The sequence below is a fragment of the Hippocampus comes genome, unplaced genomic scaffold (assembly GCF_001891065.2).
Source record: "Hippocampus comes isolate QL1 unplaced genomic scaffold, H_comes_QL1_v1.1 scaffold94, whole genome shotgun sequence".
Lineage (NCBI taxonomy): Eukaryota > Metazoa > Chordata > Actinopteri > Syngnathiformes > Syngnathidae > Hippocampus > Hippocampus comes.
This window is the reverse complement of record NW_017806059.1, coordinates 2,643,481-2,660,187: the sequence shown is the minus strand read 5'-3', so window position 1 is coordinate 2,660,187 and position 16,707 is coordinate 2,643,481. Positions and strand designations below refer to the sequence as shown.

Genomic DNA, 16,707 nt, shown 5'->3' with positions numbered 1-16,707 from the left:
GGGGGGGGGGAAATCAAGATAATCGTCAGGACCTACAATTCTTTCGTCAAATACCAAAAGCCACAACAGGTAATATTGCCACTCTTCAGCCCCCCCCAGCCCTTCATCTCTCTGACAATTGAAACTTTAACCTTCTTACTTTACCGCTACCACAACCTTGATCACAAAAGTAATTTTCCAGTGCAGTGGGATAACTTGCTGTAGGTCATGAAGAACATAGATTGAGGCCATGTTTTCACTTGTGGCCCACCTCCCTAAGAAACAAGGCAAAGACTTTGGTGACAACTGCAGTCCTTTCATAACAGAAGAACTCCGACTGTCTTTCCATGCCCAGTTTGTAGCAAATGGCACCTTGCTGATATTCTTGTTCAGCACCATCCCGCCACCACGCATCCAGGCTGCACAGTCAGCAAGCTTTACACTTCCTGGGAGCCATGCACAATTGACACGTCTGCTCTTTGTGTCAGTGGCATGCTTGATCAGCAGCTACCATAAAGACTATGTTGGTGGCATTTTTGGCTTGTCATGCACATTTGACAAGTTGTACTACGGCCCCAGCAGTGTTTTCGTTTTTTTTTTTTGTTGTTTTTTTTTTTAAGACCACTAATGATTTTTGGCAAAAAAAAATGCAGATGACCAATTTAAATAATATAATGCATAAAATAGCTCCACACCCCAATGCATTTCAACTACCTAGTGGCCACGCCCCCCCCCCCCAAAAAGGTTTAAACTACGTTTATGGTTGTCCAATTTATTTTCAAGTGCAATAACTTAAATTGAATACAACCGTGATTCAAGTAACATTGGGAATATCTTCCATTTTTATTTGAGTTTTACAAGTCACCGTTTAATTCAACTGTAGGGTCTTTGTCTGAACAATGGGTGGTGCCCATGTCATAACATACATGAAAAGACAGCAGAAGAAAAGCCAAAAAAAAAAAAGAAAAGAATGTTGACTGAATTATTGGATTGGATACAACTTTGTCAAATGTGCTATAACATACAGCAGAGATAAAATTATATGCTTACTGCACCAATTGTTGAGAAACAACACCGATCAAACTCGAAAGTCTGGTACAGACCAAGACAGTTGCCAAACGTGAACCCCCTCCCCCCACCAAAAAAAGTGACTTCCAAGTCAATATTCCTTGCATTGCTTACACAAGCCATGCTGTCAAGATTAGGCTTTGTATTATGTTGAACGACAGAGCGAAAACATGACCTTATGTAAATACTTCATACATAATTAAGGATATATGGTTGTATAATTGATAGATTGACGTGTAATAAATAATGAGACCAGTGTTATTTATGTAGATCTACCTGACATGGTTCGAGTACCAGTACATAAAATGAAATAAAAACATCGGCCATTTGGCCAATTATTTTTGCCATGTCTGAGACCCATAATCGGCCGATTTAATCAGCCTGATTATTTGGTCAGGCCCGCGTTTTTAACGCCTGACGCCTTTACTGACACAACCCACCCGTATTTTTTATTGTTTTTTTTTAAATCCAGGCTTGGGTGGGACCAGCAGTGGCTGGGCATTGTTCCCTAGAAAATTCACACCACCAAGGCCAGTTTTTAAAATTAGCATAAACTAAAAAGCAACACATTAACATACAAGACAGCGTAATACGGCACAAGAATGCACAAGCACATGAATAAAAGAAAGGCGCGCCGTCAGCCTGCAGAGGATTCAAGAGCAGACTTGTCATGCGATGACTCTGCAGAGGTAATGCAGGTAGGGAAACACTGCCCCCCTTGAAGAACGTTATCAGAATGCACCATTTGTTAAACCAGGAGATATTAAATAACTGATTATGTATGATACATGGTAAACAAGTCTTTTATATGAGGGTTTTTCTTACATTGGCATTTTAATGAGATTTTTCTTCTCATCACTGGCAGCAAATAAACACATGGAATGTATGTTTTTCAATTAACAATTTCCACTGGGAATAATCATAAATCGTACTTGCTAGTTAGGGAACTTAACACTCTATTATATTACAGACATGCATAAAAACTTCAGATGTACAATTCTACTATTGAAACAACATCAATGCTCGTCATACGTGGCATGCATCTTCCAAATCATCACGAGGCTTGAAAAACTCTGCTAACCGATATGGTCCAGACAATAACAAGACTAAGCAACTGCAGGCCTGTGATGATTATGACTTTCAGTTACGGCGTGTACTATGGATTCAGTGACGTTACCGCATCTTAACTTTATCTGAGATACGAGAAGAAGTTAGCCGCAAATCTGTGTTGTAATAGCAGCTGCAGGCCTGCATTGACCTTCCCCAGCTGTAGTTATGACCTTCAGCTATGAAACAGGGCCTTGCAGAGCTGCATCTGTACGCCATACGTATCCGGACACAGTATGCTCACATCAGACATAGCTGTATTATTGGAATAAACAAATCAAACAGGTATGGACTAAGCTAATTGAAAACGATACGGAGTTTCTTCGTTCAAGTTTAAAACAAAAAAAAATGTGGCACGTTGCTTTGTGATCATTCAGCATACAAGCAAATTACATCAGGTTGAAAAAATAAAATAAAACGTCCAGTTACTACATCACGCCAAGTAAAATGCGCATGCACAAACATCCAACAGAGCGACACGCCAGACTTCATTAGGAAATGACACGCAGGCACGTAGTTCTTTTCACCCAGAGTTTAACCATCTTTTCCTCACTGCAGGATCGCAGCCAAATAACAGGGCTTCAGATCAACCCTGCACGTTTTAGCATGATCAAATGATAGCCATTTCAGGGTAGTTCTCTGTAATCGTTTCAAATGCAGTATGTGGAGTCTGGTAGGTTACGTAACACGGACGCCAGTTCACTTCCGCAAAGATGCAGCAAAAGGAGCCGCCACTGTCACCTAGCAAGGGTGCTCCTGCTTCAGACACATGCCCTCATACCACACTAAATTATTAGAAATGACTTTCACCGATGAAACTACAATTTCCGTTTTGAATATTTCAAAATTAACCGTGAAGACCAAATGATGCAACAACGCATGGATGACACAACAAGTAGCCTGACGCCATGACCGCATCCCCTCCAATGCTCGGGTTTATCCTCCATTCCAGGAAGAAGTAAGCCTTAGTTCAAGCAAAATGCAATATTAAACGCTCTTAATATCACCCACTCGTCACCTGACGCCAACATAAGTTGATAACGAGTATCTGAAAAGAATAAGCATGGGGAAATTATGATATTGAGCTTCCGCGAGCTTAAAGGGCGTCGAGCACGGACATATAGCATGATGTCGTCTTCTTTCCTTTGGCAAGGCTGCACTGTACACCGACAGAAAAGCGAGCTTGAGAAACTCTGTGGCTCCTCTTTACGATGACCTTACAAACCACGTGTTAATACAAATCATCCACAGTTTCACAAACGCTGTTGAATACAGGTTGCGTGCTACTTGATAGTGTGAAAGAAATAAGCGGTAAAGTAGGCTTATGCCTTACCTCGACAACGGATACCTCCTTGAATATGAGTGCGCAACCTACTGGGCCGCCTTCCGCTTTTATAGATGACACGTGACTCCCTGAGCCAGGTTTCCCTGGCGACGTGACGTCATGCCATCCTTTGCTGCCGGCATCGATTCTGAATCAGGCACAACCGACTGAACCGTCTTCCGCTTTTATATATGACACGTGACTCACTGAGCCGGGTTACGCTGGCGGCGTGACTGCATGCCATCCTTTGCTGCCGGCGTCCATTCTGAATCAAGCTCAGCACACGGCCGCATGTGGTAGTCCGCCATAGTAAGGAAGCGGCACATTCACGTATTTAACACTAGGCGGTGCAGGAATGGAGAAGAAATTATGAAATCACAAGCAAATCACAAGCACAATGACAACATCAATCCGAAAATGATAATTAAATATCAGTCGTGATGAAATAGTAAGTGCGATGGCACTTAATTGAACGGTTCCACGTCGCAATTATCGAAACTTATGAAGTAAAGGTTTGGTAATCATCATGCCATGATGATCATGGCAATCGGTGTATATTTTTCTGGAAACTTCATAGCTATAAATTACAACACATGGTGATATACAATACTCTAAAATAGTCCGCAGATGTCAATGTGAGCGTGAATGGATGTTCCTTTATTTGTGCCCTGCGACTGGTTGGCGATCAGTTCAGGGTGTAGCATACATAGGCTCTAGCATGCCTGCAATAGTCGAAAATGGATGGATGGACGGCTGGATGATAAAATACGTATTGCGCAAGATTTGATCCAAAACCCTATTTAAGAGGAAAAGAGTAAAGACATTTTTTAATCACGTCAGTGTTTCACATGATTGCATATCATTTATGAATAACATATAATAACATCGTTAAAGGTAATTTGAGTAACTTTGTCATTTCAGAAGTGTGTTTCAAAATAGTTTCCTTTTGCATTTATCAGTCTCCAAGAAGTAGCTCTCAGCTTCAAAAAGGCTCATTAGCCCAAGTCTGTATAGTCACTCTGTATCTAGCACAATCCCCTCTGCGTTTAACCAGCGTTGACACCAAATATCTGTTATCTGAGCAGTGTGGGTGAGTGTGGTGCACCATACAGGTAGGTTATTATACAAGATGTGTAAGTTCACTAGAAATTAATTATCAATCCGACAGTGACGTGGTGTTCTTCATTGACATGCAATTTAAAGAAGTTGCCGGTTTAGTTTCCATCCTTGACTGGTTTGTCACCGTCCTGCTCGCTTGCACAAGTGTCACGTGACAAGTTTGCGCAAATCTACGTGCAGTAGGATGTGTACACTGTGTACACTGTACAGTATGGGAAATCCTCGCAGCGCAACATCCCTTCGGTCTTGTTGTCATATATGGTCACTATTTGATCATGAAAGAATTGGGAAACCGATCTATCCATCCGTCCCGATGCTATCTGACTGTTTAAAATATTCTACTCCTATACAATCCCCAGAGACTCGTGTCTTCAAACGTTGGCTTTTCAAGCGTAGGAGTTTTTACCAGCTGAATGGCTGACGATGAACTCTCGCTATGACTCATCAAAACTCAAATATTAAGCGATGGCGACATCTACTGGACATGTATCGTTGTAGGCAAAGTTTTAGAATCATTTTTTTAAAATGATCAATACATACTTGGCTGCTTTAGCATCTATAATGAATCTTTTACACACACACACACACACACACACATCTATCTATCTATCTATCTATCTATCTCTCTATCTATCTATCTATCTATCTATCTCTCTATCTATCTATCTATCTATCTATCTCTCTATCTATCTATCTATCTATCTATCTCTCTATCTATCTATCTATCTATCTATCTCTCTATCTATCTATCTATCTATCTATCGATCGATCTCAAAAGTCGTTTCTCGCGGAGGATAACGACCACATGCCTGTAAATATCTGTTGCTTAAACGGTTCCTGTTGGCAAGGCCATCGATGCATTGTGTGTTCATGTTACCTGTATGCAAGCAATCATCTCTAAGGAAAAGGTATGTTTTTTTTTTTTTTTGCATACAGAATGTAATTGCCATTTTATGTTTAGTGTGACAGAAAATCTCAACTGGGAGTCACAATCAAGAGCTTGAAGCCTCACATTTGAAATATGAAGAATTGTTCACGAGTTGCCAAACTAAAATTTGGCTCGCAAGGTAAAACAAAAAATCTATTTAGTGACGGGCGGCTTGAATGAAGAAAACACTTCAGTCAAGGCACCACTGTATTACAATGGTAATCTCAAGTATTTTTTTAAAATGGTCGTACTCCAGAAGTAAAGTCTTACTTTTGAGAATAAGACAAAACAACCCTATTTCTTCGTGATGAAAGAAAAACTAACCTACATGCTGTTTTTGTGCTCATGCCAAAGTCATTAGTTAAAAACAAAACAAAACAAAAACCATCACTTTGGCGCCATTTGGAGCCCGGGAAATGTTGACTTGAAGGGAGGAGGCTCATATGGTCAGGCCTTGTCAAAAAGAAAAAAAAACAAAACGCTTTCCTGACATTTTTTTCCAGAACTGTATATAGCAGGGGAGAAATGTATTCTCTATTTTGGAACGAGTCTTTTTTTTTTTTAAATATAGTTTAACTGGTGTTCGGATTATGAGTGGGTCATTGGAAAAAAAAATCTCCCCTGTAAGGCGTCCCTGGACCCAAAAAGTTTGAGAACCCCTCGCCAAGGAGTAGGAGAAGTGCGAGCCACTGGAGATGTGCGAGGTGACGGAGGTGCTCCGGCTTAGGACGCCATCAGGGCCAGTGGCTGCCCTGTGCCCCCCGCCGGACGCCGTCCTCCTCAGAGGCTGGGGGCTGTTTCTCAGGGCCATCAGGTTGGGGGCGGCGCGAATGCTCCCCTAGACCTCCACCTGCGAGGGCGAGGAGTAAGACAAGGAGGAGGATGGGTCGGAGATGGATGGCGGGGCAGAGGCTGGTGGAGGGAGCATGGCGAGGGACTGGGAGGAACGTGAAGGCAGGTGATGGGTAAAGGGCAAGGGGAGAGGGTGGACCAGATCACCGCCGGGTCCTCCCGCTCCGGGCCAGTCCCTTTCTTTCTCCAGTTCCCGGTCCCTATACCTCTCCCGCTTGTGGTACTATTGGGGTGAACTCTGGTGGTGGTCGTGCTGGAGGAGATGGTGGCGCTGGTGGTGGGAGGAGGACGACGAAGAGGAGGAATGAGACGTGTGGTGCGCCTCCCCCCGTTCCTCCCCATTGCCACCGCCATTACCAAGTGCGAGGATGAGGAGTCGCTCCTTCGCTCCTATTGTTCTCCTCCTCCACCACCGCCGCTGCTGCTGTTGTGGCTGCGTAACGATGTGGCGGGGGTTCCCCCCATGGGGTGCACCCCGTAGTTCCAGTGGCATTGAACTGGTGGCCAGCCAATTGCTGGGCATGTAGAATATAGAGCAGAGGTGGGCACCCTGTTGCAACACACCTGATTCTCATGATCAGATCATCAGCAAGCTCTGCGGAAGCCTGATATTGAACCTGTTCATTTAAATCAGGTGTGTTGCAACAGTGGCGGCCCGGTGGCCAGTGGTTAGCGCGTCGACCTCACAGTGCAGAGGTCTTGGGTTCAATCCCCGCTCCGGCCTACCTGTGTGGAGTTTGCATGTTCTGGTCGTGGGTTTTCTCTGGGTACTCCGGTTTCCTCCCGCATTCCAAAAACATGCATGGCAGGCTGATTGAACACTCAAAATTGTCCCTCGGTGTGAGTGTGAGCGCGGATGGTTGTTTGTCTCTGTGTGCCCTGTGATTGGCTGGCAACCGGTTCAGGGTGTCCCCCGCCTACAGCCCGAATACGGCTGGGCTAGGCTCCAGCACCCCTCGTGACCCTTGTGAGGATAAGCGGATCGGAAGATGTATGGATGGATAACAATCACACTTAGGGAATTAAGAGCGTTCAATTAAACTACCATGCATGTTTTTGGAAGGTAAGAAGCAGGAAATCCACGCAGGCACTGGGAGGAAATGCAAACTCCACACAAGAAAAGGCTTGAGCTCGACCTCTGTACAGTGAGGCAGATGCACCAACATTTCATTAAATGAGATGAAATGTATTGAAAATAAGCAAATACATTTGGTGCTTTCCGGGACTAGTAGTCATTGAATCTTGCTCGTATGGCCGGCGGCCGGCTACTTCTTGTGGTCTGAATTAAGTTGCATTGTAGGCCTATGATGTAATTTTTTTGTGGGTGTTGATGTGAACTGTTAGTGTTTAAAATGCCCCGTTTGTCAGTAGACCTATGGAGTAATGCAAATTGGTCGTAAGCTTTGCAACCACAGCAATTCAAATAATTTACATTTATTGTCTTTGTGGCGATCAAAATTCGACCAATCGGTATATTAGGAACGATTTTAATTGTAATTCATCTCACTGTATTGTGAAAATAAAATAATTGGCGAGACAGTTTCCTGATCATGACTGCATTCAAGATGTCTGGCCGTTATCACATGCTATCTTAAATTGAGTCAATAGGGGGCGGTCTTGTCTTGATCACAACGTAAGAAGCGCTCACGATCATCTTCACTTCATATGATTAATTTAAAATATATTGGAATTCTTTTATTTTTTTGCATTTAAAATGCAGCTTCAGTAAACAAACAGTTTATCTTGCTGCAAACTCTATATGCGGTACACATTTGTCGGTCTTCAGAAATCAGAAAAAAAGCTTACACAACACTCTCTTCCCACATTCAAATCCCATCTCAAAACCCACCAATTCAAAATCGCATACTCAATTTAAATTAATCTCTTCTTTTATTAATTATAATTTTATCTGTGGTTTTATTGTGTTGTTCCTGATTGTAAAGTGTCCTTGTGTGTTTTGATCTGCACTTAAAAATAAAATGTATTATTATTATTATTATCACTATTTTCTTTTAGCAGCAAAACGACAACAACAAACAAACAAAAAATACGTTCATCACCTGTTAACTATTTTGATCATTTCACAATAACCGTATGGTTTGTATTTAAAGAATATCCTCTCAATGGACACTTCATTCGGTACACCTGTAAAATAATGAGATCCAGAAGGTACATAAGCAAAAAATATATATATATTGTAAGTAATATAATAGCACACATATAGTGTAAATAGACAGACTAAAATGACACAAAAATATGATCATGTGGTGGAAGTGCTTTGTTTTTAAAAAAACCAAAATAATACGGTGTGTTCATTTCACAAAGGATAAAACCTACTGCACGATGGCCATTCATCCAAGTATGCAGCATATTTCCCTTTATTTTATTTGATGTCTTTTTGGAAGCATAAAGCGCCTATGTGGCGCAGCCTAATATTTATTGATATTTAAGTTTCCTTTTGTAAACTGCCAGTTGACATGGGCCACTTGTCCAATGAAAAATCTTTCATTTTCACCTCCCGCCACTACTTAACAGGAAATTTCAGTCTGAGCCGAGGTGTGGGGGTGTATGTATACGATTGTGCAGATGTGAACATATTAAGAATTCGGGGTTTTCTTCATCCACAACATTGGAAAAACAAACCATTTGTCATGATACCGCCAACTACTGCAATCATTTCCACATGCTCTCTCATTGTCTGTGGTTTAAAAGTTGGATCATTAAGCTCCATTTTCATGTTTACATACCACCATTAATATTAAACACATAGTCAGATAGAAGGTAGTTTTGTTTTTTTTTTTTTTAACAGATTCATTCCATTAATGAGATTCAACCAGATTCATAAACTCAAGCAGCTCATCACACTGGTAGCCTTATAAAAACCCCTTGACCCCCCTCAGGCAAAGAGGCAAATCTCTCTGATAATATTTTCATAGGCTGAGAATTATAAGCATTTAAAGGGGCACTCAACGCAATGTTACTCTCAGACCGGGATCTGCTTTCCATCATTCAGCCACAAAAGTCTGCTGAAAGGGTTCGGGGGGCCAGGATTTAGCCCACGTTCAGACATTCATTTTGACAATTATTTGTATAATGTCTTCTATTTTGGAAAATGTAGAGTGGAAAATATAATGCAGATGGAAACAAAGTTGATTTAAAAAAATATAGAGACCGAGAAATATTTAGTCTTTCTCGTAAAAAGTTATACCTATGAGTGTGTTTGCTTTATTTGTTGCACGGTCAAGATATTTTTTTGCTTAGGAGCCGTGAATCGTCTCTGTGTTTCTGCACGTTAATCTGGAAGCTTTTATTGGGAAAGCCTGCGGGTGGACGCGGCCGCGGCTAAAGAATAAGAGGGATGGAAAAAAAAAATTCACAATGAAAGCCTCAGGTTGAAGTATGGCTCAAATGGAATGCGAGATGAGTGAGATACACACTCACAGTGACATACCAGATGTCTGAATGATTGTTGAAAATAAAGTGTTCAGGGATGGAGAAATTTCAATTTTAACTGAAATAGAATAATGAAAAACCCCGGCAAAAGTGTCACGAAATATACAAAATGTGTGTTTTCAAATTTCTATATAAAAAAAAAAAAAGAAAAAATGATTGATGATTTCATTCGGCTTACATGCTGAACGAAGCTGGCGAAATACCCGTCAACTGTAATAGTATTCATGAACAAATCTCATCAAGAAGGGAAAAATACATTTATGAATTGTCAATACAAAATAATAAAATAAGGATATTTAGCAACACACACTGTAAAGCCACAATGCGTAGCAATATAAGTTGAAGCCCAATCCAGTGTCTTGAGCTAATTTGTTTTAATGCCATTCCACTCAAGTCCCACAATCACACAGAAATGATCGGATCCTTTGAACATTTGCAGACATGCGACTAAAGTCAATAAATGACCATTTAAAAACTCAGAATCTTTGGAAAATTGGAAGATACAGTATCAGCTCTGACACCAAAATAATGACTGTGCACATTGAGGCCCTTTCTTATCCTCATAATATTAGAAGTCAATCTTTTGAATATCTGCCCATCAAATTACTGGATTCTTGGATAAATCATGAGCATGTTAATCATAAATAAATACATGATAATGATTTTTATTTTTTTTTGGTCATAAGTTACTGTACCTCCCATGAAGTCTTTGGTGCAGCCTTCAGGTGGAAAACCATCATTTTCCTGGTGGACTGGTTAATTGTCACATTTTATTTGGCTTGACTTATTCAACATCTGACCATGTCTTTATCTGTCAACAAATACACGGTTCACTGCTGTTTCTTTGGTTTGTTTTTTTTTGTTTGTGAATTCAGAGATTTGTTTTTACTTCACACGTATTGAAGATACTGTAATTGTGAAAGACAAAATGGTGAAGATATTTACCGTTAAACTCTTTCTCACTTTTTCTTGATTTTATGAGTCATGGCTAAAACAGCCCCCAGTGACACAACTGGGTATCCGGCATTGAGTGCCCCCTTTCACACTACATAACAAGTTGAGCGGCTTTATCTGTATCAGTGGTTGTTGGACACATATGCAATTTCCTTCGTCGTTATTATGCCAGGCGGCCCGGTGGTCAAATGGTTAGCGTGTCAACCTCACAGTGCAGAGGTTCGATTCCGGTTCCGGCTTTCCTGTGTGGAGTTTGCATGTTCTCCCTGTGGCTGTGTGGGTTTAGCATATTAAGGTTTATTATGCCACTAATTTCAAATACAATAATATGCAGTTAGCTAGCTAGCCATGGTTGCACTCCAAAGTTCATCTTCCCGGGATGTCACGATTCACAGATCAGTTTAGAGTTATCATTCGAATTCTGAGCTAGGTTGTCTCCGTCTGCCCCAGTAGAAAGCTCCACAACGATCTGGTGGGATATGTTGCAGCTTTCTTTTTCTAGGTGTGTTCAGTACAAGAAAAATACAACTAAAGTAGCCTCCATTTTTCACGTCTTCAGCGACATGCCTACAGCCCCTGAAGACAGCGCCTTGAGTTTTCACGATTTTGAAGCCCCATTTTATATACTTAGCAATTTTCTTAATCATTCTCTGTGGTGTGTCAAATTTCGAAGACATTTATCTTCACTTTACAGGGACCTTAAGGTTAATTGACAACTTGTAGAGCATAAATTGGCCATCTTTCACGAAACCTAATCTGATCTTTTAATGGATTTAATTTGGTGAGTGTTCTTATTTTCTTAAAAGCTTTTCTAATCAAGATGGCTGCCAAGCAAGGCACGGTGGAAAACTTGGTGGCACATCTGCCTCACATTTCAGAGATGAAGGTTTTAATCCCGGCCCCGGCCTTTTCTGTGTGGAGTTTGCATGTTTTCCTTGTTCCTGTGGGGGAGTTCTATCAGCACCCCGGTTTCCTCCTGCATTCCAAAAACATACACGCTAGGTTAATTGAAGACTCCAAATTGTCCCTATGTATGAAACTGAGTGTGAATGGCTGTTTTTGTACAGTCCATGTGCCCTGCGATTAGTCGGGATAGGCTCCAACACATCCGCAACCCTGGTGAGTACAAGCAGTACAGGGAATGGATAATTTCCAAGCAAACACAGGGAAGAATGATAATTACAATGTGCGTGATGAATTAACCTTTCCTTCTGCCTACCTTGTTGTACTACCTGTAAAGATCTGCTCCATCCTGTGTTAGCTTTGGCCTGTTTGCTGCCTTCGATCCGTCACTTCATCGCAGCTGACTTTTGTTATAGTTGGAGATTGTAGAAGGTTGTCTGTTAATCTGGTTTAAAATCGTCAACCTGGATCTGGCAATCCAATTTGTAATCCGCTTATCCTCATGAGGGTCACAGGGGTGGGGGTGGTGGTGGTGGGGGGGTGCTGGAGCCTATCCCAGCTGTCTTCGGACAGCAGGGGGGAACAACCTAAACTGGTTGCCAGCCAATCGCACGTCACACTCAGACAAACAACCATTCACGCTCACAATCACACCTAGGGACAATTTGGAGTGTTCCACTAACCTGCCATGCATGTTTTTGGAATGCAGGAGGAAACCAGAGTACCCGGAGAAAACCTACGCAGGCACGGGGAGAACAGGAGAACATGCAAAAGCCACATAGGCAGGCCGGAGCTGGAATAAAACCCTGCACCTTCGAGACCGATGTGCTTACCAGTTGGCCACCGTGCCGCCTAATGCCGAACATTTAAAGCTAAATTCTCTAAACTGTTTTTACAGATGTAGGCTGAGTTTACCGTCTGCAGTGCAAAACTGTGCACATATTGCATCTTGATGTTTTTTTTTTCCCCCAAAAACGTGTACTGTAGAAAAGATTTTTAAAATGAATCGTAATTTGACAGACCCAATGATAATATTGTGACTTTTTTAATTGAATCTGTAAAAACATAATCTTGCTGAATCGTGATGGAAAGGACGACGGTTTCCATTTAGGACTTTAGACATTTTTTTAATGTCTCAATTCTCACCTGGTAATTATACAGAAAATAATGAGTTGCACATACACGCATGCACACATATGTGGGTGTGCGCGTGAACACACACACACACACACACACACGCACACGCACACGCACACGCACACGTACACATGCACACACACGCGCACACACACACACACACACACACACACACACAAAAAAACCACTTTAGCGTTTAAACAGCTGTTCTCCTTCCTCATATCCAGCTATGGATATATACAACTTCTGTATTTTCTTCCTTCCTTTCCTCGAGTATTTTTTTTTTCTGTCTTCAATTGATTTGTCTGATTTGGACTTGTGCTCTCCTTTACAGTGCTCTCATCTCTCTGCCTCCTCCCCCACCTCACCACATCAACACTCAGCTGGGCATGAACCTCCCGCCTTTGTTTCACTCCTCATCTGTCCGTTTCTCTCAGCACATGTGCCACTTAGTAAATCTCCAACTGTAGACGTGTTGTGCATTAAACACATCATCTGGCAATTTGCCAATCATGAATCACACTTCGCTTTGTTTTGTGCGTTTTTCAATGTTATAATGCTCCATCCCTTCTCGGCATCCCGTTTGCCTTTTTGTTTCTTTCTCTGAACTTTGCTCTACATTTAGACTTGGATGCTTTGATTTGTGTCATGAGTAGATCATGTGCTAATTTGTACTCAAAAGACTGCAAACCATTCTGCGAATTTTGAAAAGATGGTTTAAAAAAAGTTTAAATTGTAGATATTGGTCACAGTATGAATATATTTTCTCAAGTAGTGGCAGGGGGTAGTTATATAATTAACCACAGAGATTTAAAGCACTTACTCGCGGTAATCTGTTGTCCAGAAAGAAGACATTTATCTGCAAAAAAAAAAAAAAAAATCATTTTCATAGTACCGGTAATTACATATCTACACAGTAGTTTATTGAGCTTCTCAACTACACTCAATTGTAATTGTCCCCATCACTCCATGCTCAAGCGCTGTATACTGTCTCATGTTCTCATGAGTCAAATAATCCATTATTCATAATGGCAGATTTTCTTGTCCGAGCGCATCCTGAAGGCTTTCTCTCAAACTTCTCACTAAATTTCTTCAGGCTGTTCGCTTCCCTGGAGGCTATAACTGAGGCGTTTATTTTAAGTGTGGCATTTATTTGTTTAAGGGATGGCACAAGCGGCGATTGGGTGGGGTACAGCGGCTGTTAGAGCAGAGACCGCAGTTTGAGGAATTGCTGTAGATACCTGGACAGTCGTCATGCAAAAGAAACATTAATGCTTCAAAACTATTTTTTTTACATTACTGCAAAGTGGTAATGATGGAGAAAAAAACCCTATCATAAATTGTGTCTTGCCATCTTGTATCTACAGTACGGAATTATTATTTTTTGTATGCAATCCTCATCCTATTTGTAATTCTTGTGAGAATAGACTTTTACAGAGGGGACAGTCTGACAGCTTGAGATACCTCTTAGGCACTGCAGTAATTTTTGGAGGATGAACTCTGAAATGTATTGCACTTTCAGCAAAATACAGTAAAACACAATACTTAAAAAAAAGAAAACAGATGATAAAATAAAAATAAAAATGATAGTCAATTTGGATCCCTCTTTTCAATGTGAGTCACCATCCCAACCCAAGTCCACTCATAAGCAGGTACAGTTTGTGGATCAACACACATACTGTACTGTATATTTTCTTACTGTCTTCTTGGTCTATGAGCTGTTGCTCATTAAATGTAATGGGGTAAAAACAGCAAAGTAAAATATTTGTCAAAGGTTCGAGAACATCCTTCCTGCTACATTTCAATCGTGTTATAGTCAAGACCACAGTAACCGAGACCAAGACATGATCGAGGAGAAAGAGTATTGAGACCTAGACAAGACCAATACCATTAAATTTTTCGGTTCATTTGATGATCGATTAAATGTCAATTCAGTGTTGCACCCCCATCGCCCACAATCAAGGTGGTCCACACAAATGTGGAAAACAAGGACATGCGGACACACATACAATGATGGGGCGAACGAATGGGGATCACCCACAGAGAAAAACGGCCATGCAAACACACACACACGCACGCACGCGCGCACGCGCACACGCACGCACACACACACACACACACACACACACACACACACACACACACACACACACACACACACAAAAACCTGAACAAAATTACCAGTATCTTTTTTCATTACGTTTGTAACAAAACCAAATTTTGCAATGTTGTTTTTGAAATGGAGAGAGACGTAGCACTCCAGGAGACACAGGGAAGGCAGCGCAGCACCTACATTTTGTGTTTCTCACTGATCACAGTAGTCCCGGCCTGGTCTAGACCGGTCTTGATAAAAAAATCTCATGCCCGCCCTGTCCGAGACCGTGGAATAAAAGCCTTTGATTCCGAGACGAGATGATACCGTCAAAACGTGGCCTTGAGACCAAAACCGAGCCCCAGACGGACAACACTACATTTCAGCATGCTTTCCTCCTTCACCGATCACACCGCTGCTGCTCCTTGTACCTTTCAAGGTTCAAATACCACACAAAATTCAACCTTGACTCCTTCGGTACGTCTAGAGTTTTACCACTGAACCGCCAACAATAACAAATCAAGAAAGGTGAAATTATTCCACATTGCATATAGGAAATGAGAGGAAAGTAATTAGTGGGCCCCTAAATACTGCTCTCTCACCTTACCTTAAACTATAGACACTGAAATAAATATTGGTATTGTAAGTGATGTATTCACAATTGGTTAACACGTTTTCCATACTTCATCTGTGTCATTGATCAAAGCCCGTCTAACAATCTCCTGTCCTCCATGTCATTAAAAGCTGCGTTCCTCGCATAAATCGACAGCTTCTGTTTGTTTTCAAATCCAATGTTGTCTCCTGCGAACCGCGCTACAGGCTGAAGGGCAGCCCGGTAAAGAAATTTGAGATCTGGAAGCAGAACTGGCTGAGTTCTGAGTTTGCGCAGCCACAGATCACCTTGTTAGTCTTGATTTCACATTCGGACCCAAACCTGGAAGCTCCATCTGAGCGGTTCAGTCCAAGGTTGACTGAAGATCGGGTTGCCCCTCTGGCGTCCTGCGCATTTGAGTATGCATGCATAGATGCAGTACACGTACGCAATACGTGCACATGACACGAATGTACCGTGAGTGTAAGTGTGGCCCCGCGCGAGTGTGTGTCCGTGTGTTTGCTTGCTGATGGAGGGCCAGGTATGGGTTGAAAAGGAGGATTGATGGTCCAAGTGGGACTCTGCAGCTGGAACAGAGTACACCAGACAGACGGACGGACGGATGGAGAGAAACAGGGGAATAAATCACAGACAAGAGAAGGACGCTGGATGGAAGCGCAGAGATGGGAGAGGCGAGAGCACAGACGAGGGATCAAGATGAGGGACGGAGTTATAGGAGGAGGTGGGGAATCGTCGAAAATTGATTTCATTTGCCACATTCTTCAGAAATGAAGTGATGTAAGATTTCAATAATAAGCCAGTAGACTGCATTGAGTGCCGTCATTGTGAGATGACAGGAAACCAGAGGAAAAATATCATGGTAATGTATCTGACCACAACCATTCTTGATTCTGCGCGCGCGCACACACACACACACACACACACACACACACACACACACACACACACACACACACACACACACACACACACACACACACACACACACACACACACACACACACACACCTCATACCTTGACTTTCCATTTCTCTTTTCTTCTTTTTACCACATTTCTAAACTTTCTTACTGTCGCTGTCTAAGCACGCACGCAAACACAGACATAAACACGTGCACGCAGGCACACACACACACACACACACACACACACACACACACACACGCACACACACGCGCAC

General features: G+C 41.9%; 1 protein-coding gene across 1 annotated transcript in view; it reads right to left on the bottom strand.

Annotated features, from left to right (window-relative positions):
- gapdhs (glyceraldehyde-3-phosphate dehydrogenase, spermatogenic) overlaps nt 1-3,564 on the bottom strand; it is a 14,467-nt gene extending 10,903 nt beyond the window's left edge. The window contains exon 1 of the mRNA XM_019893017.1: nt 3,488-3,564. The gene's annotated coding sequence lies outside the window, so the exon portion shown is untranslated. The remainder of the gene's footprint in view (nt 1-3,487) is intronic.
- Nucleotides 3,565-16,707: the final 13,143 nt, after the last annotated feature.